The sequence below is a fragment of the Halichoerus grypus genome, chromosome 10 (assembly GCF_964656455.1).
Source record: "Halichoerus grypus chromosome 10, mHalGry1.hap1.1, whole genome shotgun sequence".
Classification (NCBI taxonomy): domain Eukaryota; kingdom Metazoa; phylum Chordata; class Mammalia; order Carnivora; family Phocidae; genus Halichoerus; species Halichoerus grypus.
In genome coordinates, this window is record NC_135721.1 from 28,779,908 (window position 1) to 28,802,994 (window position 23,087).

Genomic DNA, 23,087 nt, shown 5'->3' on the forward strand with positions numbered 1-23,087 from the left:
TTCCCCGGACGCTGGGCCGGCCTCGGGCGAGGGTGGATTTCGTGGGTGGGGGCGGGCGGGTGGGGGTGGCCGCGCCAGACCCGCACACGTGTGGCTGTTCGGGCTGGGACTGCGGGGGGTGGGGCGGGTCCCGCGCCCCGAGGTGGGGGCGCCGCGGGCAGGGGGCACTGCGGAGGCTGTCGCGAGCCCTTCGGGGAGTCCGGTCCCTGCCGCCCTCCCCGCACAAGCGCAGTGTGCTACCGAGTGCTGCACACCGATCTCGAAAGTCCCTTTTCTGTTGGCGAGGAGACGTGTCTTCAGCTCACGCTCCCTGTGTGACTCTTTTATTATTTTTTCCTTGCTCTCTTCCTTCACCCCCTTCCTCCTCTTTCGCATGTAAATCAGTTTCAGCTCCGGAATATGTCAGCCCAGGGGAAGTTACATACGGTGGTTACTCATTTATTTGCCTATTGAAAACAGTCAAAGGCTTGCTCTTCTGAATGGGGGCGGGGGGGGTGGGGTGGGGGGTGTTGCACCTAGGAGTGAAAAGTTGTTGCTGACTATTCGTGGCTGCTTTTTAAGATCAGATATCCGCGTGTTTCCTATCGTGTTGCCGGTTCCTTCTGTTTGTTTGACAGCGAAGGCTGTACTCCTGTTTTCTCCACGAAGCATTGTGCACCTGGGTGTGGAGACTGACGGAGGGAGAAAGCGATTAGAGCAGTGAGCCTCCGCTGGTTGGGTGGACCCCTGTGAGCGGGTGTCGGCCCTGAGCCCTGCCTGCCTGCCTCGGCCTCCGGGTGCTTGGTCAGGTTTGGGGACTAGAAAGAGGGGCAGTGAGTTCTTTTTATTTGGCTGTTGGGCAGGACTCGGTGAGCACCAGTTAGATGCGGGATCCCTGCTCGGGCTGACGTCGGGGTGATGATGCTGTTCCGGGGCATCCTGGTGCAGAGCAGCTGCCTTCTGGAGAAGCGGCGAGGAGGAGCGACCTGTCGCTCTCTGACCTGGGCCCTTCCTTACCACTCACAGCCAGACCCAGCACACCAGGGACGGGTTTCTTCTGAGGCATCCTTTTGTGTGCATGTGTTTGTTTATCGTGCCGAGGTACTGAAAAAGAAGGTGGCAATCTGAAGGATAAAATGGGTCTATTAAAAGACTTCAATTCTGTGATTTTCTTTAAATACACACATTTATTTACACCTTTTAGAGTTTGGACAGTTCTGGAAAATCAAGGAGGCTTTTCTGTTTTGGAAGCTAGTGGGCAGTATGGAGTGAAGGGAACTCTTCTCAAAGGGAAGGGGCCCTGCCCTGCTGCACCCTTAGGACATTGGGCGAGAAGAGTTTATTTGCCTGAAACACAAAAGCCTCTGAACTGGTGTCAAGTCCCATGTTAATACATGTGTTTTTATTTCTCACATCAGGAAGAAATGGCCAGGAGATTAACTTCTGATACAATTTTATGTGTTTGATTTGGGGAATTCTGAATGAGTTGGACTCAAAGATGCATCTTTGAACCCTGCCTCTTGGAGTGTATAATTTACTTAAGCCAGCCTCCCATAAATCTAAAAAGAACAAGCAACATGAAAGAAGGCTAACTGCAGTGGAAACTGCTATGCTCTGAGAAGGACTTTTGGAGGTTTTAACGATTCTGACCCTTGTTTTGTTTCTTCTCGATGTACTGCTGGTAAAGGAAATGTGGAGCCTGGGGGCTTGCACGGGAATGGAGTGTTTTGGCACCAATCTTCCAGTATCATGGTATAGAGTTATTTTGGCAGTTTGTCGTGAGCTTTTCATTCCTCTGAAATGATGCGATCCCTCTTAGTTTGATTTCTTCTGGTAACACCCCGTGCACTTGGTATTAGCCTCGAAGATGCTTGGAAGTACTTGTTTCTGTGATTATATCTCAATTAGCGTTCTCTAGCAGCACTTTTCATTTAGCAGAACTGTTTTCAGTTGCCAAAACTGGGCGCTCAGCATTTCTTTTTATCTAATCTTTAGAATTCTAAAAGCAGCCTTCAAGTTGTATTCTAAATCCATTAAACCAGAGTAAGAACAGGGGCTACCTGGCATGATACAGTGTTTGGATTTACACAGATACTGTCAATCGTCTGTCTGAAATTTCAAGTATTTTCACTTGGCTACAAAATTAATGGAAAACGTAGGATAAATAACCTTTTTTTTTTCTTTTTATAAAATTAGAGGAGTCTTTAAATGTCAGTAATTACCTAGAAGGTGCGGACTCTTTTTTGTTAGTTTGCAAGAAACTTCTCAATGGCTAGTCTTTCCCTCAGTTTCCATTTTTATTGAGAAATTCACACACTGAAGCACGATTATTATAACTGACGTGACTAGGAACTGATAAATTTTAATCATGTTGAAGTCTCTTTCGTTGCAATTTTTGCACTAAAATGACCCCTACTGGTTGTATCTGTTAATGAAAACTGTTTTTGAAAACTTATTTAATTGCCTACACTGAGAAATCTTATTGCATGTTACAGATATATTATCATTACTAATCTACCGGCTTTCGAGGACATAAATTAAATACCAGTTAACATTGTTCCGTTTGCCAAATTGCAGTAGTTTTTATTTGTGTTACTCTCCATTCTGGCTTTGTGGTGAAAAAAAAAAATCATGTTTTTAAACTGTGGTTCACATAATGAGTTAGATAAATCAGAAGCAAAAGTGGACCCCTTCCAACCTGTGGCTTACTGTCTTAGGTTTTGAAAGCATGCCAGCCCATAGTAGGCTCTCAATAAATGTGTATTGAGCAAATGGATAAACAGTCTTCTCCATAGAAAGAATAGTGAAGAAAAAATATTTTCTGAAAGATGAAATAATGTGAAGAGTTGTGCCCTGTGAGTCACGTGACATACATGTACACTTGGTCTTTTCAGCGTTGTTTAGATTGTTATCAACCAAATCATTCTTTTTTTAAAAAAAAATACATTTTTGGTTTAAGTGCATTTTAAAAATCGAGAGCCATAGAGCCAAGTACCTAAAGTTTTTTTCTGCTCTCTCGCAGTCTAAAAAGTGCTTTTTGGCCCCCAGGAGGGCACAAGTCTCTTTACTGTTTCCACTCATTAGGTGAGTCCCTGTGGCCGTTTCTGACTTCCCAAGCAGCCTGTCCCTCGGCTGGGCTGCCTGCCTCCAGGTAAATCGCCTAGAAGCCAGAGAAACAAGTTTGAATTCTGAACTCCTGAGGAAGAAGACTGGATGGGAGATCAAAGACAGAGTTTTGAAAAATTACCAAAGCGGGATTTTCTAGGAAGAAGGTTTTGATTGTACCATGAGGATTCTATTTTGAGATGGGGGTGAGGACCATTTTCCCTCTTATGTGGAATAGTACATGATGCTTCTCTTGTGAGGGGTCGGGGCAAGGGGGGCGGGGCATGAGCAGCCTTCTCTCTCTACATAGTAAAAAGGCACATGATGGCTTGAGTTTGACAGTTTGTGAGGACAGTGATTTGGAACCTGGCAGACATTACTGAGTGGCTCGGCCCCGAGAACTTCGTTGTACTGGAGCCAGGTGATCGCTGTCCTAGACAAGAACCAACTTTTTTTTTTTTTCCCAGTGCATGTTTACTCAGTAGCTTCATCTTTATGGAACTTTCCATGTGTTTTATCATGGCATCTCCCAAACTATCTCCTTCAAAACACAGTCCTTTTATTTCTCCCAGGTATTTTAACTTTTCCTTCCACCTAGTTTTCATGGGGACAGTGAGGAGGAAAACCATACTGTGGTTATGTGGTGGGTGCTTACAGCAAACAGAATGTTGGATTCTGAACTCGTTGCTTTTAGAAGGTTATAGTTTCTTTTCAAAACCCTGGAAAACTGAGTCAGGGATAGAGATGATGGCTCTTTGGAAAAGAATGTATGGAGGATCTGAGGTCAGGGTGCAGGAGGCAGGTTTGTTTCCCAAACCAAACCATTTGGTTAATGCACAAGCCACACGGATCTCCTCTCATTGCTCTGAAATGTAGGACTTGGAGTCAAGAGTCCATGGATTTTAATTTTACTAATTAAAAAGAAGAGGGGAGGGGCCAAGTTAATACTCCTATATTGGCATTTGAAAACTTGACACACCCAGGACTCCTTGTTTTTGAGGAATGTGTTTTGCTTTCCATCTCAAAAGTCTTCAGGTGGAGTGAGCTCCTAGAGAAAGCCAGCAGAGGGCCTATAAAATTACGATACTAGGGTATGGGAAGAGAAACCAATGCAAGTAAACAAGGAAATAATTAGTTCCTCCCAGAAGTAAATATTGACAAAATATGGAGAGACTATTCACCGCACAAATGACAGGACTTGGTGACCTTCGCTTTGACTCTCAAGCTTACAGAATCCTGTTATTCAGGAATCCAGTCACATAAAACACTTGGCAAAGGGCAAATGAATTGCATAGTACCAGAAAGACAAAAACAGCACGTCTGGAGATATTTGCTGCCATTAATTCATGCTTAACAGTGACCAGCAGAATCCACATGCAAGTATGTTGGCAATGCAGTTGTGAACAGGCTAATTTATGAAGAAAACTGTTTGAAGAATCCTTAAACTGTGGGCATTGTGTCTAGCGATAAGAGGTATTTAGTGAAATGGTGCATGCAGGTTTCTGTGTTCTGTGCGGCTTGGTTAGAAGCGATGACTTGGATAAACAAGGGAACAGCTTGGGGGTGCTGGGGACAGGCATTATGAAGTTGGGAGGAGTAAGTAGATGACCCTAAAAAGATAAGGGAGTGGGAGGACCAAAGAATGACAAATGGGAGAAAGGAAAAATATTGAATTCATCTTAGGGCAACTGTGTCATCCTTTGAAGAATAATCCAAAATGCATTCCAGACATTAATTGTGAAATTCTTGAAAAAAATGTGGGTGTGTTTAACATCTTTCAGGCGACGGCAGGAACATGGCAGGATGGCAGTGCTGCTTTAGCATGTGGACACCGTCAGATGAGCCATGGTATGATGGCTGGAAGGTCAGGTGTGTTTGGTGAAGCAGCTTCCTGTAACACTGTGTTCCGTGTGTGGCACAGGTGGTGTCAGGATCCTCGAGACACCCCGGTACAGCTCAATTAATTATTTGAAGAGGAAACTGGACTAGCCAAGCATGCATGAGTAACAAACTGAAAGCCTGCCTCCTCAGCGGTTGACTTTTCCAAAGCTGAATTTTCAGAGATCTGACTTGTCTTTGCATAGAAATCAATCACTCATTCATTGATTTCCTGCTCTGTACCAGGCCTTCTGCTGAGGCAGAGGGCAGCTGGGGAGCTTGGGGACCTCTCAGATGTGTTCCCTACTCTCTACACTCTTTTCCTTCCTCCTTCCCTTTCCTCCCTCCCTTCCTCCCTTCCTCCCTTCCTCTTTTAAAGATTTTATTTATTTATTTGACAGAGAGATAGAGTGAGCCAGAGAGCACAAGTGGGGGGAATGACAGAGGGAGAGGGAGAAGCAGGCTCTCAGGGAGCCATACCACTCAGCACTCGATCCCAGGACCCCGGGATCATGACCTGAGCCGAAGGCAGACGCTTAATGGACTGAGACACCCAGGCGCCCCTCCTCTACACTCTTTTCATCTCAGTAAAGAATAAGGCAGCAAGACCTTAAAAAGTCTACATAATAATACAAGTTCAAGCCAAGTAGAAATGATTTTGCAAGTGTGTATATGATTAGTTGTTGAGTGAAGTAGGTGGTTAAAATTTGTTCTAGGAATCGCAGCATCTGAGATGATCTTTTCAGGGTCTGGTGGCAAAGCTGAAAAGGAGAATTTGAATTCAAACTAGGTTTAAAAGTATGAATAGGAGCTCTTTTTTTTTGCTGGGGGATGGGATCCTACCCATTCTTCTTAGAGGCTGTGCAACATACATCAGAGTGTTTCTCAACATCTGAGAATGAGGCTGCATTCTTAATGCTTTACTAGCTGTGGTTTAGAATGGCAAGTTTCCTTCCCAGAGTGATTTTCTCCGTGTTCTAGCTTGTTCCACTAGGCAGATGAGCGTGGGCAGTGAGCTGAGAGGTGTCCCTTTATATCAAGCATCTTTCCATCTCACCCACTCCCTGCTGCTTGTCTTGGCCAGTTAACCTGGTCTGTGCTTCGACAAGACCTCCTCGGTCTTCTGGTCAGAGGAGTGGTTGTATAGATTTAAATTTAAGAAAGCCCTCCAAATTAACATTTCTAAGTGTTCGTGTTGGACCTCACAACAAACATACAAGCTACCTATTACTATTACTACGTGAAAAAAAAAAAGTTAAAAGATCCTTTTTTCTTTTACAAAGCGAACAGATTTCAATTCCTTACCTCCCTTCCCCAGCCCCAATTAATTCCCCGTGCAAAAGACGTACACCTTGATAAAAGTGTCATGGTTGAAAACTTGGTTTCTGAGGTCAAATCTTTACATCTACTTCTGTGCCTCTCAGTTTTCTGTCTGTGTAGTGGGTTAATAATAGGGTTGCTGTAAGGACTCAGTGAATTGCTATGAAGCACTTGGAAGAGTGACTGGCAGTGACACTTAATAACAACAAAGGTACCAACCAGTATAAGTAAAACAACTTGATATGGGTGCATTCTGTTGTTCTGCTTAATCCTCATCTACCTGAGTAATGATTATCAGTAGTTAAGGAGTTTGGGCTCTTAGAAAAGGAGCAGATTATCAAGCTCAGGTCCCCTCTTTTCTTCTACCCCAACACCATAAGTGCATTGAGTAAAAAACTTATTTAAGGGCCTCTAAAGCTATTTGCTGCCTTTCTTCAGATGCCCATTTGTTAAACTCTGTCTAAATCATTTGTATATTTTGGGTAAAAATAGGGAGGAACCTGAAATTTTTTGCATTATGTCATGGGAGTTATAAATGTTACCATTTATCTGTGGGCTCATATTTCATTTAGGGAAGAGGAGGGCACCTAAGCTCACTGCAATTAGGACTGTCCATTTTCCTTCACGTTATATTCTGGAGGAAGAGTTTGCCCCCAGCTCCTGGAGTGTTCACACTGCTGGTGTCCACAGGATTTGACCTGACTTGAGCTAAGGAGGTAGCTTGTGTTGCTGCAGCTCGCCTGCTTTGGGACCCCAGGCCCACCTGCTGCTGCAGTTGGTACAAACTAGACAGAACTAGAGGTCAGACGTTTACCCAGTCCTTTCCTTCCTACCTGTTTCCCTGCTGTCCTTCCGTCTGCAAGTATTTACTGAGCAGCTGCTATGGGTCTGGTCTTTGTGCTACACTATAATGATGCTGCCTTTCTAAGCCTCAGTTTCCCTCTTGGGAAATAGTAATAGGTAGCATGTGTGTTTGTTGTGAGGCTTAAATGAGATAAAACTGTGCTGAAACTTTAATGTGCACATAAATCACCTGGGGATCTCATTGAGCATGGAGGTCCTGATTCAGTAGGTCTGGGTGGGGCTTGGGTTTCTGCATTTCTAATAAACTCCCTGGTGATGCCAAAGCTGCTGATCCTGGGACCACACTTTAAGGAGCAAAAAGCTAGTCCATAGAACAGAGCATGGCCTATGAGACCTGATAATGTTACCTGCTATTTTAGTTATTTTTCAGCCAAAATAAATAAAATAGGGACCCCGCTTTCACAGAGGCCATGGTCTAATGGCAGATAGCAGAGACGCTTATATCCAAGAGTTATTTACAGCTGTAAAGCCCTGAGAAAAGTGCTGAGCATCTCAAGAGCAACTAAGAGGGGCTCTAACTCTAACCACCAGGAAGGATTTAGTGTGGCACCAAGCAAGGTCTTGAGGGTGTGCTCTCTTCCTTCCTGCTTCCCACTCCTCTGTGCAGGATGTTTTAGGAAAAAGAAAATAGGTCTTGATACTAGACAAACCTATGTTCAAACCTCAGCTCTTATTTTTTAACTGAACAACCAACTTGCTTCGTTGTTTTGGGCTTCGGGTTCCTCGTCTGTAAAAATGGAATACTTACAGCTTTCTGTGAAGTAGATGTAGTGAGGGTTGGAATACATATATATATATATATATATATATATATGAAATTACATAGATAATGTGTGTGTTGGTGTGTGTAGAGTATAATTCCTAGTAACAAATAGATTTAAAAAAAATGTTAATTCTAATTTTCATTCTGTTATCCTTTTTCATTTTCTTCTTTGTTAGCTTTATATAGAAGTTAAAAAAAATGCACTTTGTGACACACAGCTCCTTCACATTTGAGTCCAGTACTGCTGTAGTTCCTAACCTCTTTGCTGTTTCAACAGAATGTGGACATTTGCTTGATTTTGTGGTTCGTGTTCCTAGTACCAGAGAGCTATTTCAAACTAAGACTTTTTAAAAGGTGACCTATCTTAATATTGATGGCCTGTGGTTTAATGGAAGCAAATTAAATTTCCTTTTATTGTTAGAAGTTTTCTGTGGGTTTCAGAGCATCCCTGGAGACATGGGAGACCCCAGGAGTGTCACCAGGGCAAGGCTGGGATCACTGCAGTTACAAAAGGAAGGATGGAGCCGCCATCCCAGCCGGCCCGAAGACAAGGGCAGGTTAAGAATGAGCAGGAGATGGTGTTGGGCGGACATCTGCATTGCTTTTCTTGATCCTATGGGTTCCATCCATCCTTCCTGTGGACTAATACAACGGCTTTCCCGTGGACTTGCCTTGTGGTTTCTCTGCAGCATCTTTGCACTACAGCGGAAGGCTGGGAAAGAATGCCTAGAATTAAAATACCTGAGTTCTTGTCTCTTTAGTTCCTGGGGTAGGTGCGGCCCCCACTTTAGGAAGACAGAACTGCTGCGCTGTCTTCATGCCTGCAAATGGGTGTCATTTTTACCCAGTAAATATGGGCTGAGGACTCACAAAGCAAATGCTTTATACTGGCTCTTAGGGAACAAGGAGAAAGAACTTGATGAAGATATAATCCTTGCAATCAATAGTTTACAACTCTTTTTTATTTTCGTCTTGACAACCAAACCTTATTATCACACAATAGAAATTGAATTTTCTTCCATGAACTCTTTTATTAGCTATCATTGCAGTGCCTCTTTCATCAAGAGTGCTGGTATTCAAATATGTAACTTACAAGCAAGGTGAGATAAACTTTGAAATTTCAAGGTTTTAAGTATGTGCTTGTCAAATCCAAAAATAACGCCCTAATTTGAAATCACCTGGGAACATTTGTCTTATGAACATTTAAGAACAAAAATTAAGTGTTAATTATATTTTAAGGTGTTATTTTATGTTTCAAGTTCCTGAGAAGATAATTTGAAGAATCTGCTCTTTGGAAATTTTAGGGAAGTGCTTTGTCCTTAACAAGGAGCCACTCTGGCTATAGCAAGGTGGAAAAAAAAAAAAAAAAAAGATATAGGCTGTAACTAGAGACTCTGCCTGTCTTATTTAGCATTTCAAAACAAAAACCATAAACAAACATCTCAGATTCAAAACAGAAAGGAATTTCTGGCAGGGCAGAATGAAACCTGAGCCTGCAAAGTCCTGGGTCTACAAGAGGTAACTTATTTAGCTTCTTATCCAAAGGCCGCAAGCAAAACGGTTCACAGCTGTGATAAAACAAAAGGCATGTCAACATTGGAGAGTTGTGATACTTCTTTTTCAAGACTCTAAAAGACCTGCCAAAATAAGGTAAAGCTACCGTAAGGAAGTTTGACCTGAGCTAGACTTTTCATCTTAAGGATTAGTTGGACCACTTCAGACCCATCACATGTGAGGAACCATACATATGGGATGTAGGTGCTCAGTACCCTCAGTGTATGTTTATAATTCTGCAGAGAGAGAACATTCCATCATCTGGTCGGATGTAGATCTGGAAAACCTTCACATGGTTTCCCCTTTCTCCTCACTTTCCATAGTTGGCACATTTGCTTTTTTAAAGACACGGACATTTACATTCTGCATGAGGAAAAAGGGATAAATAGTTCTGTCTCTGAAAACCAAAGTAGAGAGATGTTTCAATGGTTTGAGGAAGACTGTGTGTGTTTTTCAGAACTACTGAGTTCTTCTATTTCAGACAGATCTCAGGAAAATTTATTACCACTGTCTATGACATAAAAATGAAAGGCCAAATAAATTTCCATGTTTTATTTTTATTTTTATTTTTTTAGATTTTATTTATTTATTTGACAGAGAGACAGCAAGAGAGGGAACACAAGCAGGGGGAGTGGGAGAGAGAGAAGCAGCCTTCCCGCTGAGCAAGGAGCCCGACCCGGGGCTCCATCCCAGGACCCTGGGATCATGACCTGAGCCGAAGGCAGACACTTAACGACTGAGCCACCCAGGTGCCCCAAATTTCCATGTTTTTATCAAAAGAATGAATGGGTTCATATATATACCAGTTTGTGACAGGAAGGATTTAAGGCTGCTTAGAGAGATAAATCGTGCAACATTCTTGCATGTGAGAGTATACCGTGATGCAGGAGACAAAGTAGCCATGCTTTCAGATCTCCTTTCATCCCTTAGTAGCTCAGTAACTCAAATAAAACCTTCTCAACTTCCTTGATGTTGCCTTAATTTATCTAAAGGGAATTAGGTAGTTGCCTACCTGAAGGCAGAGGAACTGAACTGATGATATCTTAAGGCCCTTCTGGTCATAAGATCTATGTTTTTTACGACCTAGAAGTGGGGCACAGGAGTCAAATATTACCTTGTGTTTGCGGAGCCAAGGAAGGGAGAAGTGGTCGTGTCTACAGGACTCTTTGCCAAGGGCTGTCGGCGGAAGGGCTTGGAGGAAAAGATCAAGCGTTCTCACATAGTTCTGTTTATTGCGAGGTGGTGGAGAGGGCAAAACACAGTGATCGGGACGTTATTGACATCTTTAGATGCTGGCAATCTTTAAGCCATGGTGAGTGTTGGCCCAGCCAGGATTCAGGGTAGAATTTATGCCTCTCTTTTGTGAATGGGCTGGCCTGCTGCCTCCACTCTTTCTCCGTTTCCCTCCTTTACTTCATTAATTATGATGACTGTGAGGTAGGTAGGTGACAGCTACCACAAGGGGAGAAGCTTGAGCAAAGACAGGCTGAAACTTGCCCAAATTCACATGCTCCTTTCTGCCTCTGACACTAGGAGAGAGTTGAGTAATTGCTGTTCTTCCTAATACTGCAGGCGGCAGCCAAATTCCCAGCATTCTTTTACCTTTGCGGCTGTTTTCACTTGCCAGGGAGTTTCCTTCAGGAGCAGGCTGGATTTAAAGAAACATAGCAGTCCTTGCACGTGAGGGTTGGGTGGGGGTGGCCGGGGTACTGGCCCATGTGGCCCTTGGGCGCCTCACACCGGGAGGATGAGCTGAGTAGTCTCTGCAAAGGGACGTGCTGCACCCCGTGCCAGCCCCCCTTGTTACCTCTGTGTGCCACGAGCCCCGGGAGCAGGAAGCCCTGCGTGTCTGTGAGACAGCAAGTCTACCCTGACTGTATTTCAAGAACAGGCCAGCTGTGAAGCTCAGGAAGTTGTCTCTTGGGGTCTAGAAACCCCACCCATCCTTTGCATATTGTCCAGGTGGGTGGACCCGTGCGTGGCTCTGAAACATGATATAATGTGAATTATTCCGAAGAATGGGACGCCCAGCCCAGCCTGCAGTGTACACCAGCAATCAGCTTGCTTTGCCTTGTGGATATTACATTTTTGCCAAGAGCAGCCTTCCAGAATGAGGTGCTAGTTAATTCCAGTCGGGCATTTATTCGTTAATAAGTCTGCTGAATGCTAAATACTCCATTTGGGAGTATGCGACTGGAGAAAACTCAGCAGCTAATTATTATGTAGATCTCTTCTGTGATTCTCACTTTCAGTTCAATTACCTAAGCCACCAATCCTTAGCAATGTGAACTTACTTAATTTTTAGTTTTCTGTGATATTTTGCTTTTTGCTCCGAAAGTTTTTTTTTTTTTTTAACTGCTATGAGATTACTAATAACTGGATAGACATTTTATGTTGTTTAACAGAAAACCTTTCTGGGTTGTGGAGTACTGTGGCTTGCTCTGTTTTTTGTGTTTTTTTCTTTCTTTCTTTCTTTCTTTCTTTCTTTCTTTCTTTCTTTCTTTCTTTCTTTCTTTCTTGTCTTTCTTTCTTGTCTTTCTTGTCTTTCTTTCTTGTCTTTCTTTCTAGTTAAATCCTGTTCTGGATCTTATCCTGTCTGTCCTTCCAGGGTAGATTTCTGGATAGCTAATTAATGGTGGTGTCTGAAATAGCCATTGAGGGGTGGCTGGTGTTCATTTACTAATCGGAGCTTTTGCTGAAAAACTAGGTTCTATTCTACTCTACTTTGGTATATCAATAGGTCTTTATTTGGTTTTCTTCCTGCTTGGTTCGTGCATATTAGCTTGAGAACTTAAGAACTTTTGAACTGGGGTGGGGGGCAGTAATGATGGTCTGAATGCCTAGGGCCTTCTCTCTAGAACACTTCTCTCTTGGAAGTGGCCAGGGTGTTCAGTGTGTGTTTGCTGCCACCAGAGTCCATGCTGGAAGGTCCATTTGGTACTTCTCATGCCCATGACTTTGTGCTGTGCCTTGGCCCTCCTTCCCCCGTGAATCCCTGCCATGACCCAAGGTAAGCTGTATCTCAAGCACCCTGAAAGGCATGCTTTCCAGAATTCTTTCCATTTGCCTCCACATTCTTCCCAGCATGGTTGAATGCAGCTCTCCAGCTACTGGTAACCCAACTAGTAAGAGAAGTTGGTGCCAAGCATCAAATCCTCTGCGAGGACCTCTTCCAGTAACGGTGTCTGCACTAACAGGATAGCAGAGAGGAGTTCTGTAGAAATGTTTGGAGGGGATGTGTTCGCCAGTACGTGAGATTCATTTGATTCTGTGCAATATGATAATAGGGGCCAGCAAGTGATAAAAGTTCATAATACAAGGTTCTTCACACGGTTGTGGTGGACTTGCTGGCCTAAAAAGGTGTGCCCAGGATGGTAAAATATCTGTGGCATCAGCAGCTGGGCTCCTGGTACGCTTACAGATGTGACTTTGAAAGACAAGAAGCTGTGATAATTCTTTCTTTCAGGATGTAGGTAACTTCATATCTTTGGATAGAGAGTGACTGTGTGTGTGTGTGTGTGTGTGTGTGTGTGTGTGTGTGTGTGTATACAGCTGCTGAGAGCACAATATAAAGAATACTTTGCATTGTGTTGAGTATGTGCTGAAAACAACTTGCATAGTTGAAGCAAATTAAATATACTGTCTACTCTGTAGATCAGCAAACTGAAAATGACTTCTTAACAAGTAAAGATTGCGCATTGTTAACACTTGAAAAAAACAATTCTAATTAAAGTGCTTTGGCTTTTAAACTATCTAGTTAATTGGGATATCTATACATGGGCAAGTGGAACTCAGGAAGATTACTGACTTTATTTCTTGCTGATTGGGACAAAAGATTTATTATCCAAAGGACAATTGTGGGATGATTTATAGTAGGTTATCACTAAACATAGTTTTTGGCCTTACACAGGAATTTTAGATGTGATAACAGAAAGGAAAAGCAGAAATTTAGGGTGAGAAATGGAATACCTCTATAGGGAAATAAGCACATAAAAGAAGCCAGAGGTGTTTTTGGTTGGAAGGAGATGAAATTATTTTCAAAGACTATGTTGGGAGAAGGTGAGTGAGCTCTCAGCAACCAAGTTTATTGACTATCTATTCAGGAAATTGTACTCAATGCTTTGGAAAAAGACTCTGCCAATAGAGTTCTGGAAAACTTGAGGGAGAAAAAGTATTTACATGCTTTATAACATAAAACATGTCCAAAAGAAATATATAGTTACAGCTACATTTGGCACTGAAAATAGTCATGTATTATATTTTTTAAACTGTGTGTGAATGTGTAAGCATGTGCCCTGGAGTCAGAAATGCTTGGCTGATACCATTTCTTGAGAGAATGGAAAAGTAGAAGGTATGAGGAGCCACAAAGAGGGAGAAAACATAGAGGATGACTAGTAGTAAAGGAGGAACAGTGAATTGTTTTTCCTTTGGAGGGGATATATTTCATGTGCATAATGATTCCAACTTTACTTTTTTTTTTTAATAATCTTAGTATAATAAGCATTTAACTTCCCATAGAGCCTTAGTAATTTGCATGTCATTACCAAAAGCCCACAGGTAAGGGAAAATTAGACTCCTAAATTCAGTACCTGACTATACTCAAGGTGTTGGCTTGCTAACGTTGTTTCAAGTTTATGTTGGGCAAAGACCCTTTGAGAATGCAGAAAATTAGGAGATCTGTTCGACACACATGCTTCCTAGTATCTGTCGCAACTAGAGGTTTGGGGGCAAAGCCGGCAACTGGAAAAAGGGTGTGGTGTCCGCTTTCAGATTCCCCCAAATTGTCTACATCCTTCAGAATGTGTTCTTGTCCTTCAAACCCTGCCATTTTATGCTGCTTCCTTTGTGAGGACTTCCTGCCCTGCCCAGGAAAAAGCAATGCCATCCCCCCACCCCCAGTGCCCATAAATAGCACTTTCTCCTTCCCCTGTTATAACATTTTTCACACTGTGTTAGAGTTCACATTTCTGTCTCTCTGCCTCTCATTGTGATCCATTCGAGTGCCAGGATTGTGTGTTGTTCTAGCGCTTGGCACACAGGAAGAACTCAATGAGCATTTGTTGACTAAATCTAGACTCAAGGTCATCCAAGATATTAAAGAAAAACTTTTCCATCTGAACTGTTTGGTTTGCACTGTGGAAAGTGTTGAGAGAATCCCAGTGAGAAGTCTCATCATTGCAGAAGGAAGCTTAGAACTGGTTAACCAGGTCCTCTCTCCTGTCACACCCCTACCCCCACTCCCCCCCCCGCCAGTCGTTCTTAGAATTAAGTTTTTAAATTTTGTTGTGATAGGTTAGTTTCAGCTGTAATTATTTTGGCTAATATTTAAAGGTAATTTTTATTTGTGAGGACTTTTCTTTCTTTGCCAGTTTGCCATAAAGGTGTCACCTTTCATTCACCAGCCTTTCATCAGCTTGTAAGAATTTTCCTTGTGGGCGGCAGCTTGTAACCTCTTTACCACCAGGGATCTGGGACAATAAGCAGTTGAAATGCTACAGTGATCAGCTATTTGTAAACTATAACTGATAAACAATTATGAATTATTATATAGACATGCTTCAGATATGTGACCATATGAATAATTGATAATAAACGTGTGTATTTTCTGCAAATCTAGGATTGTGTCTGAAGCATGTATGTGGACTAATCAGGAGGGAGTTTAAGTTAACAAACATGCATAGAACTTTCCATCTGTGAGCGTTACGCCAGTGAATGACACAACCTATTTACTGCTGCAAGTGATCTCCAAATGTCATCAGGAATTTAACTGTGCACCTTCTTTGGGGAAGGAACTCTGAAGCTAACAACATGAGGGTGGAAGTGTGTGACTGTGAATAATAAAAATGCCTCACAAGGGTTTGAACAGGAAGTCCATAAGAATGCAATATAAGGAATTTAAAAAAGCAAAATTCCTTTTGGATTTTCTCCAAACCCTATGACTTCAGGGACTGAGGAATTCTTGATGACTCGTGGCTGGAGTCCCAACTTGTTATTAAGCCGGGTGGAATTGTTTTTCCTTTAGCACCAGTCATGAACTCTTTGTTTGTTTGTTTATTTTCCTGAAAGTCTTAAAGTGGTTTACAAATTAAGACACTAAGGCATTAGACACTTAAGGACACAACAGTAAATTATAACCTTTGGGTGATATATTTGGTATTAAAGTTTTCAACTGCTAAAAAAGGAGAGATTTGGCCAAAATAAGGATACAGGGTCATAGACACATATACAGAATTATCCTGGTATAAGTCAGGCATCTGTAACCTTCTGTGACTTTAGTGTGCCCAGAGAGCCCCATTCCCTCAGTGCAGTTTTAATTTTGATGTCTCTGGTACAGCATGTGCCTTCGACTTTCCCATGTTTAAGATGCTCATCCCACATGTGATTGTAATTGTTTATAATATTAGTGACATGGCTGGCGGCTTTGCAGTAACCCACTTGAGAGCACCAGTTGTCCTAAAGGCTTTGGGAAGGGGGAGGAGGGCAAGCTGGAACTGATCGCTAAGTAAGGTTTAGGAGTAGAGCTCTAGTTTTCCATGATTCTTGTTTGGTGATGAAAGGTTCAAGATTTTAAGCAAGGTAATTTTTTTGAGCGTCCACTGATGATTTTCCTGTAACTCTTTAAAAATATAATTTATTACTTTTAGGTGGCTTCATTACTGTTAAAGTTTTAAAAGTCAGCTTCCAGACATTGGGAAGTTGTTCTCCTTCAAGTGTTGGCCTTCTCTAAGACTTTATCGGCAGAGAGAGTATTTAACTTGATGGTGGATACTGCCCACATTAGAGGTGGGTGTATCACAAAACCTGTGGCTCTCCTGTTAATTTGAGGTAGAAGGTGAAGGACCGAGAACTGTTCTTGCTGCTAGAAGAGCATATTTACTCTCAGTCTCTAATAAAATAAATGAATGGAGGCAGAGAATGGGGAAACACACTTGAAGGAGGGAGGGGCCCCTCTTGTTGTAAGCCAAAGTAAACAGTTCTGTAACTGAAAAGTAGACTATCAGGAAGGTGAGAACCAGAGAAGTAGGTGTCAAGTGCAACCAGCAAGTACCATTTTCAGCTACGGAGATAGCCAAGTTGCCCCGAGTCCCAGAAAAGAACCTCTCAGAGGTATTTAGGGGAAATCAGTTTCCTGAACTGGCCTTTCATGGGCCTACAGCCGGACCCAGGGCCAGGGCTGGGGGAGAAAACAAACAGATGCGATTCTCTGAGGGGTAGAGATGAAGTCGCCAGTAACCGAGGGAAAACTTTTCAGGGGAGCCCGTGGACTGGCAGAATGCAGTGGGAAGGCATCCCTGAGTGTGCGTGATGTTAGAGTTAATGGAAACAGAGACGTTTTCTTTCTGTCTTTTGTTACAGTGGAAAACTGTGTCATTACAATGGACAGCTGCACACACATTGCAAATGATGTGATGTGTGCATGTACTTACACACATCCACATACACGACACGTGCGCACACACAGAATTCCTTACGGGGCCACAGTCTTGCCCTGATCGTCTCTTTGTGTCCGTTTTTCTACCACGATAGCGTTTTTTTCTAAGTGGAGCTGTTAGACTCTGTTCATTCCAACAACAAAAAAAATTCTGTCTGTGGCCATCCTTAATTTATATAAATAAAGACATGTAGATTGTCTCCTAAGAGGCTTACATAAAGCTCTGGGCATCTCATTCCTGTGTTGTTTCTTCTGTAGTTAGTAAGATACTTTTTCAGGTTTAGAATTGCTGATGTCCTGCTCATGCCATGTTTCGAGAAAAGGAGACCATCAAAAAGGACTGATACAGAAATTTCTTAGAACTTTTTATACTCAGAAATTCTTGGAGCTTATTGCATGTGGGAAAGGGTCTTACCTTGTTAAAAAAAAAAAAAAAAGCCCAGGTCTCTTGAATAGTCACTTAGAAAGGTGTTCTCTAAATTCCTTTTCTGTAGTTTTATTTCTTCAACATCTTATTTTCCTTAATTAGCTGTATGTGCTGCGGCCAAATATTGGGTCCACTGCCTTATAAAGACAACATAACTTTATGAGGCAGCTTGGGAAATAAGAGAAACAATGATCCAAAATGCTTTTGTTCCAAACCCAAGAACTAGTTTCATGTTACTGTGCATGTGTATACCCTGTCCAGCCTTCCTCTATGTACATACCTTTTTAAAATCACACATCCATATATTGCTTCTTTCCATTAAAATTATATCAAATGAACTTTCCTATGTTGCTGCATAGTCTCCATTACTATAATTTAAGCTTATTAAGCAAGATGTGCTGACTGTATCTTCTACTTCATTTTCCTAACTTCTTTCCTCTCAGGACTATATAAAAGGTGAAAAGGGGGCGGGGGAAGTCATTTGCGGTGATCTTAAGGCAAAATTCTTTGTAGTCTTAATTTGTTTCCAGGAGTGCCTAGGCTCTCCAAGCAGATGAAAATCATTGTCTTCTCTCCCCTCACTGAGGATTTGACCACTCGCTACCTGTGCCTGTGGCCCTCTGTGTCTAGGACTGTGGCATGAAGATGGGGGGCCCTTCGCTGTTTTGTCATTTGGCCCTGCTACCACCAGGACCATGTTGACTCTGAGGACGTTGAAGCTTTTTTTAACCTTTTCCTCTGTTAAGTGATGATTTGTTGGCTTTGTGCAAATAGCCAGCCCCCTGGGTAGGGACATTTTTATTCTTTTGCTTTTTTTTTTGTAGTGAATTATTGGATTGCAAATATTTATTTAGAGTGAAAGATGGATATAACTAACTACACCCTAAATACTAGATACTAACTTCAAGATGAATTTGCAAACTTTGTGCTTTGTATGCATGAGACATAGGCTCTTGTTACCAAAGATTTTATCTGAGAATTTAAGGTTTCCACTTCCACCAATTTATAAATGAAAACTGGAGGCCTGGAAGTTATCCCGCGAGGCACATGTATAAAATTTGGGAAAACTCGGATCACTTGTGGAATTGAGTTTGTTGAAATCAGGGAAACAGACTTTTTTCCCCTTGTATTATTATTGGCTGATACATTAATAAATAGTTTTTACAACTCAGGTACTGGTTTCCTATTCAAAAGGTATAGATAGCATCTGTTGTAATATTTCAGATTCATTTGTGTAGTCTTTGTTTAAACATTTCTCACTCAAAACCGGTTATACAAACAGGATGCAAAACCAAATTGCCAGGCTTCAGATATATTTTATATAAATTTGAAGTGCTTTTTGGATTATCAGAAGGAAGACAAACATTTTGATTACCTCTTTAAATTAAATGACTGTTTCTGAATTATTCTAAATCTTTGAAAATTTATAATTCATGCATGTGATCTCTACCAATCAACATTTCCAGTCTAGAAAATACTGGGCATTTACCTGGCTGCTTCTTGGTTGGAGAGAGGACCCATGTACATGTCACTAAACCACAGCAATATAGCTAAGTAATGCATGTGCACAGCTGGATTTTAACACTTTTTGGGTCAACATATTTATTTAAAATAAGCACACTTTGTACTGAAAAAGTAATTTGAAGGTGAAATCACATTGGATTTAATAGTTTAACCTTGGATATTTTTGGAATTTTAGGTAATATTATGGGACAGTAGCATTCATTAAAGTCAAGTGTATAAAATCTTTTAAAAATTTGTTAAAATCTTTTTAAAAATTAAAGCACAAAGGGATATTAATAGATATTTATATTCAGCAGTACTAAAGCAAATATTTGACACCCACCACCATCTCCAAAATATGTGCGCTGACATTGGGTCTTTAGGGTGAATGAAAAGGTGTGGAAAAGCTGACAGCTTTTAGGGAAAAGGTTTGTCAGGGGGGAAGGAGTGTGGGACTCCCCTAAGGTTTGGCCCTATCTAAGGCCTGTAGTTCCTTTTGTAACAAACTTATAAACATTTATTTAAGTCTTTTCATCAGTAGATTATCTCCAGTACTAAACGGTTAATCATTAATCAGCTGATTTTCATTATCAACCAAAACCACTTGTGTTTTCATCACAAATGCTCCTTAACAATGTGGTTATAAATGTTTAAATCAATGGATAATGAAATCGATTCCTGTGTTCCTTGTCATATGGTAGAACGTAAAGCTTCTGGCTTTTGGAGAACATTTCAGCAGTCGGCGAGGGCTAGTACGGTGTCCCTGAGCTGCTTTTTTTTTGCTTACAGAGCCCTGGAACTTGGCCAGCTTCAATGAGGGGGAGGAGGAAAGGTTCAAGTTTGAGAGCCCTGGGTTTATTTCTGGCTGTTCAGATGTGAGACAGTGGGAGAAGGCATATAGTTTGAGGGAGGTCGCAGGCTCAAAGGTTCATGCCACGGGTAAATGCGGGATGGATTTTTTATCACGGCTTCACACTTTTACCTCTCAGAGTTGGTGCTTCCAAGGGGTGAGGCACAACGTCTGGATCTAGTGTGGTGGGTGTCTCGGAAGTCTCTCCTAGCCATAGTCCAACCGTAGCACTCTGTTCCCTTTCTTTCTGAATTTGTAGTCAAATAACTAACTTCCTGACCTGCCGTGAGACTTGATTTTTACAAACAAAACACCATGCATCTTGGAGAAGGGCAGTTAGGTGAATACTAAATGCCTGTAGCATTTGGGGCTGGAGTTGCGGGAGGTAGCGGTTGGTGGCTCCGTGCATCACCAGCTCTAGCACGCTAAGAGCGAGAGGCAGGCAGACACACCCCAATCTGGAGCCCCCAAACCCCCCGAGTCTTTTTCCCTTAATGGGTTGGTCACTGATTTCCCCTGTGCAGATTCTGAATCCCTTTCTCTTGTACCCACCCTTGTTGAGGAAGCCCCGCTTCCAGCCGCTGCCCTCACTCGAGCCCCAGCTCTGCACGTGGGTACCCTCTGCCGTTAGCAGTTTGGGGACACCGCCCAGCCAGCCCGCCCACTGCCCTCCTCAGCGGTGCCTCTGGCCTCACTCCTAGCGCGGGTGCTGCCTCCTTAGTCCTGCTGCTTGCTTCCCGGATGAGCAGTCACCACAGCCTTGGGACATTTTACCCACCCATAGGACTAGCTTGTGTTCCTTCATTTGCCGGGGAGCACTGAGGATGCTGTCTCAGGAAAACCTGCCCAGAGGAAATGACTTCCTCAGGAGAAAGCACATTTATCAGTAGAGGCAATATTATGTGCTAGCAGGGGTTCAAGCTCTGAGGTCAGTTCATAGTCCATCCTAGTGACTTGCCTGGTGCCTTACCCTGCCAAGCTGCTTGACTTCTGTGCATGGTTTCCATCCGTAAAATGGGAATAATAATAGGATCTACCTCCTTCAGGTTGTTATGGGCCATACCTAAGTTAACTCATTTGTGTCCAGCATTGGAATAGTAACCTGTACATAGTAAGCAGGTGGTTGATGTTAGCTGTCACTGTATCTTTTTGTCCCTCAGCTTTGAACACTGTGGCTTGTACGTAGCAGGTGTTCATTAAATGTCTTGTTGACTAAATGTAATATTCTGAAGGTGGAAAGAAAATGACTTCCCCTTCTCTTACCATAAAATAAAAGTAATATTTGGTTGCAATAAGACATTGTCCACATGAAGATACTTGCCCCCTGGTTGGAGGCAGGGTAGGAGGATGTTCCAAATTAATTATCAGTAACAGTGTGCCGTGATTTCTTCATCAGACCTAACACACCCAGTCTGTCAGTAGTTTGAATAATGTTTACTGGCTCCCAAGATAATTTTGAAAGGACAAAACAGCTTAATAGTGATTTATTTCCAGTAAGCATTGTTATTGGAACATTTCAAATTCCAGCATATTTGATGGCTATATTAAAACAGGCTCTGCCCTTCATGGGTTCACCGTGTTCTAACTTATGTTTGCTTTTAAGGCGGAAGATGGGTAGAAAGATGCTCTTTAATTGAATAGGTTCCTGCTGCTTTGTAGCCAACTCAGTGCCTAGCATGGTGCCAACAAAGAAGTAGTTACTCAGCAAATAATATTTTAAGTTAATTAGTAAATTGATGGTACGTTTTTCTTCACATTACATCACACTGATGGCTTGAAGGTACCTGTGAGGAGGTCTTGTTCATGATTTTCCTCCAGGCAGGCGTGCCCTAAGATGATGGTCTCTTGCTGTTGGGTGATAGAGTATTGAATTTGAGGACCGCTGTCAGAATTCCTGCTCATCTACTATAAGAAGAACAAATGGTCCCCAAGGGGTCCAGATCGATGGTGCAGGAAGGAGCACCACCACTCATCGCTGATGAGGTATCTGAGCCATACTCACGATGAAGATCACAGCTCTAACGGGAAGAGGTAAGTGATTGTTTTCTAAGTTAAGAAAGTTTAAAGGTTTATGCTGCTACTATTTCATGTGGCAAGGACTGAAGAAGATATATCCTTGTGTTCTCTTGGTAGGGACAGTGATCCGAACGGTAAGGGTATTTGACCCCGGACCTGGAGATTACAATTTGGAAAAGATGGTTTTAAAAAAGTGATCATGTCCACAAAGGCCACAAGAACATGAAGCTGAAGTCCTTTGTCAGTGGTTTATAAGTGCTTCTTTTCATTCTAAAAATATTTATTGATTCAGAAAAATGATATATGTGACAGGATTGCAACAATAGTTAGAATTCTTTTTCTTTATGGAGAAATTGGAGGAACTTCAAACTAACACACATACATACTCATTCAAAGAAAACCGTTTGCCCTGCCTTTTCAAATGACATTTTTGTTGTCTGGTGTCATTTTAATAATGTTTCTTTTCTTTTTTCTTTTTTTAGGTCTTGGTGCATACCAGAATTTTTTTCTTTCAACCATTAAGGTTCTCCCTTGTTACCCAACTTTAAAAAAATAAATTTATTTCAATGCGAATGAGTGCTGTGTGTTTCTTCCGTGGTGAGATTATTTCATAGGTGGTTTGAAGGATTCATCGAATTTTATAAAAAGAGTGTAAAACTGCCTTTCCACTTTCTCACATCTCTCTCACCCAGATTAAAGTGGCCCATTGAAAACCTGGCCTTTATCACAGAAGAGCTGTTGTGGGGCAGTCTTCATGGGCCACCTGCCCATGTCTGCTCTGGGCGCACACCGTGCTCATGTGCAGGAATCAGCCGCCACAAAGGAGCAGTCTGTTGACAGTAGGAGGGACAACACGTGATGGGAACATGCACGTTTTACCCAACGGGACACTGGACTGCTTTCTTATGAAGGGTAGTGTGTACGTGTTGGGGTGGGGGGGGAGTCCAAATTGCGGTTAGTTCCAGATGATTCACCACATGGAAGGCATATTCTCTCGCTAGTGTTTGGGTCTTAGTAAATAAAGGAGTATTCTGTGTTGAATCCCGGTCTGACAGGAAGGAGGTGGTAATTGATCAGGGATTCTATTTTGTTTGTTTTCAGTAAAAGGGATTACTTAAAATGAGATGACTCTACATCAGGATACCTTTTCATGGGATCGTTTTTATCTTTTATACAGAATTAATCTTCGCTGTTGTCAGACAGCCTTTACTCACAGAGACTTATTAGAAACAATTGTTGGTTTTTTAAAAAAAGGGAAAGATAGATATTCAGTTTGAAGTACAGTTGGCAGATTTGACCACTCGAGGGTGTTGTTTTCTCTGTGGAGCATCTTACAGAGGTCGAACCTGGCTGACAGATGCTTCTTATGACTTTGTCTAACCCATGAATGGCAGTT

At 42.2% G+C, this 23,087-nt stretch overlaps 1 protein-coding gene and 1 long non-coding RNA gene across 8 annotated transcripts in view; both read left to right on the forward strand.

Moving 5' to 3' along the window:
• CRIM1 (cysteine rich transmembrane BMP regulator 1) overlaps positions 1-23,087 on the forward strand; it is a 183,664-nt gene that overhangs the window by 981 nt on the left and 159,596 nt on the right. The gene's annotated exons all lie outside the window — the stretch shown is intronic.
• On the forward strand, positions 154-22,264 carry LOC144379202 (uncharacterized). 2 transcript variants are annotated; one of them, XR_013441645.1, is made up of 2 exons: positions 154-312; positions 21,494-22,264. It is a non-coding gene; the product is annotated as an uncharacterized LOC144379202 (long non-coding RNA). The 2 variants fall into 2 exon arrangements; XR_013441644.1 differs by lacking the exon at positions 154-312 and adding an exon at positions 674-1,080.